The 3,424-nt window shown below is 40.3% G+C and overlaps 1 non-coding gene across 1 annotated transcript; it reads right to left on the reverse strand.

The window, feature by feature from the left end:
* Window positions 1–2,655: 2,655 nt before the first annotated feature.
* LOC147927341 (small nucleolar RNA R71) lies at window positions 2,656–2,762 on the reverse strand. The gene has a single exon (XR_015583152.1). It is a non-coding gene; the product is annotated as a small nucleolar RNA R71 (small nucleolar RNA).
* Window positions 2,763–3,424: the final 662 nt, after the last annotated feature.

Genomic DNA, 3,424 nt, shown 5'->3' on the forward strand with positions numbered 1-3,424 from the left:
TGTTGTGTGAAAGAATCTGTAAGCCTTATACATGACCTGATTTTAAAGGAAAAGGTGATCACGGCATGACAATTAATCATTTATATATGACTAAATAAGGACCCGCTCGATGTGCGGGTTTTAAACTTTTGTAAATAAGATTAAATTTAACAAAAGTATATTAAAATTTGTTGTATGTTATTTATAAAAAAAAAAATTTTTTTGCTATAATACACTGATTTATATCCATTTACAAATTTTTGGTTTATGTTACCGTTAAAAGTATATTGTATGTTACAAATATATTCTTTATCACTACCTATGAAAATATCTATATAAACACATTATGTCAACTATTATATGTCTATTTATTTTAGCTTTTGCATAGTTTCTTTAATCACTAAAATTATTGGTTTAAGAAAATTTTCGAGTAAAAAATATATTACATAGTATACTAATCAATGATGTATCATCAGTATGACCAATGATAACACTCTAATTTACATGTTTTTAGCATCCTTTTTTGTCCATATTTTGCATTGTTCATACCTCTAACTTAGCATTTTTAGGTCATTTACTGTAGGAATCAACTTTTAGAGCATTTAGGGTGTTGCATTTCTGTATTTGCATATTTGGGATGAAAACAGGTGCTAAAGAGCCAAAAATGGGAAAAAACAAGGACAACTCGAGCATGTACCCGAAGGAGCCATCGAGCTACAAGAACAAGTCTGAACCCCAACACGATCGAAGAGGATCCAAGAGCACGAAGAGCAACCCGAAGATCCACCCGAGGAGTTACCCGACTTCACCCTCGTGTACCCCATCGAGTAGACCATCGGGCAGGTCTGGGAAGCTAGGTCAAATGGGTTTCCATATATAAATCCCCTCTTTCCAGCTCGCATACGAGCACGCCGCAGACCCTCAAACCAGAGAGCGAGAGCTTCTGTGAGAGAACTGAGCGACTCAACATTTTTCTTCTTGTTTTGCACTTTTATTTTCTAGTTTTCTTAGATCTTTATCCTATACTCTTTCTACTGTACTCTATCCTTTAATATAATGTCATTTTCGTTTATTATGATTGCTTTCTCATTCGTTTCTATGTCCGAGTAGTGTAGCAAAGTTTCTAGGGATGGGATAGATGATTAGGTGTTCTTGATCGGTTAGGATGTTTTAGTTGATTGTGATGATTGATAGATTTCCTTCTAGGTTGATGTTCTTAATGCTGTCAACAGACCAAAAGGTTGAGATTAGATCTAGGGCGTTTACAATGCTACAGGCCGAAAGGAATAGATAAAATGCTTGATTAGGTCAATGCTAGAGGTTTGCTTAACTCTGAGTGACAAAATTAGATGAGTCTAAGTTTACTGACAAAAATGAATTGTTCTTAATGCCTGCTTGTTCATATTGCTAGTGCGACAGTGTGGTAGTATGTTCAAGGTTGATTGTTGCTAGTGCGAAAGTGTGGTGACAAGGTTTTAGAGGTTCATTGTCTAGGAAATAATTGCTTGAGGCATGTAAGGCATCCGTACTGGTCTAGAATACTTAGGATTCGATTACCCCCATCCTTAGGAACTTTCGTATTTTATTTGTTTACATTTTCTTTACATACTCGACCACTTAGCTGATCAGGTACACGATAACCTGCATCGAGTAATACCTCGAGCTGTTCATAACTTACTTGCATACTTGATCACCCCCACTCGATCCTGTACTCGATTGCTTGCATCGAGTGCTTAGGTCGTGTGGTTTACTTGTTTATATTCTTTTACTTTGTTTATTTTAGGACTGTTAGAACCCAAACCTTAATTGCTTGGCTTGACTTGTATTGTACTGATCATATCCTTCCTGCTAGCAATACACAACCATTTGGATTGATAACCCTTTGTACTACAACTGCATAGGAGATTGATACCCTGGGTGAAAACCTGTCTATCAATTTGGCGCCGTTGCCATTTGGTTGTTTTAATTTTGCTACGTTTAGGATTTCATGACTTGCTAGATCAAGTTCGTTTGTTTATATTTGTTTCGGATACTGACTTGTTTGCTTTTGCCTTTGTTTGTTTTGAATCTCAGGTACAACCCGAGCACCCACCCGACCCGTCACTCGATCACCTGGATCTAGTTGATCCTCGTGTACACACTCGGATACCTACCTGTACATGCAAACACGATCCCGAGGTAGCCAGAACCTGAGTCCTTTTATCGACAACATCGACAGACCTCGGCTACTCACACAACAGCAAGTTCACCCAGAACCAGCAATCATTGAAGAGACGATGAATAATCAGAACGGTCCACCAGCTCCTCACGCAAGAACCAACATAGGAGCAGGAGATGCTCCGACTACTCACACAGAGGAATGGCATTGTGCCACCAGCTGTGCAGAACAAAAATTTTGAGATCAAGAGTAGTCTCATCCAGATGATACAAAGCAATAAGTTTCATGGACTGCCAATGGAGGACCCATTGGATCATCTGGATGAATTTGATAGACTCTGTAGCCTCACTAAGATAAATGGAGTAAGTGAAGATGGATTCAAGCTCATGCTTTTCCCATTCTCTTTGGGAGATAAAGCACACATCTGGGAGAAATCGCTCCCTAAGGAGTCCATCACCACTTGGGAAGCGTGCAAGAAGGCATTCCTCGCCAAATTCTTCTCTAACTCCAGAACAGCAAGGCTGCAAAATAAAATTTCCAGCTTTGTACAGAAGAACAATGAAACATTCAACGAAGCTTGGGGACGTTTCAAGGAGTACACTACTCGATGTCCACATCACGGCTTCAGTAATGCTTCATTGCTGAGCACACTATACAGAGGAGTGGTCTCCGAAATACGGATGTTGCTGGACACCGCAAGTAATGGTAAATTCCTCAACAAGGATGTTGATGAAGGTTGGGACCTAGTTGAGAACTTGGCTCAATCTGATGGCAACTACAATGAGGAATATGGTCCCTCTGTGCGATCTACAGGAGAGGAAGATGCCAAGTATATGAGGGGCATGAAAGCCCTCAATGACAAGCTCGATCAGCTCCTCAACCAGCAGGAGCATGTACATGCTATATCTGAGGACGAGCAGTTTCAACAACAAGATAGGGAGACTATGCAGCTAGAGGATGTTAACTACATCAACAACCATGGAGGGTATAACAGATGGTACAACACCTACAAGCCGAACCCGACCATGCCTTACACAAACTCGATGCAGAACCCGATACCCCCATCGAGTTCGTCCTCGATGGATTTGCTATCCTTAATGCACACAGTCCTATACACTCAGAAGACAGACACAATTAGCATTAATGCACGATTCGACAATCTGACATGTCGTCTGTCAGCCAATTTCCAAGAACTGCACAAACGATTTGATGCGTTGGGATCCAGAATTCAGGTGATTACGGATAACTCGGCTTCCACCTCATACAGTCACACGGAGTCCGCACAAG

The sequence above is a fragment of the Camelina sativa genome, chromosome 15 (genome assembly GCF_030686135.1).
Source record: "Camelina sativa cultivar CO46 ecotype springtype chromosome 15, ASM3068613v1".
In the NCBI taxonomy this organism is placed as follows: domain Eukaryota; kingdom Viridiplantae; phylum Streptophyta; class Magnoliopsida; order Brassicales; family Brassicaceae; genus Camelina; species Camelina sativa.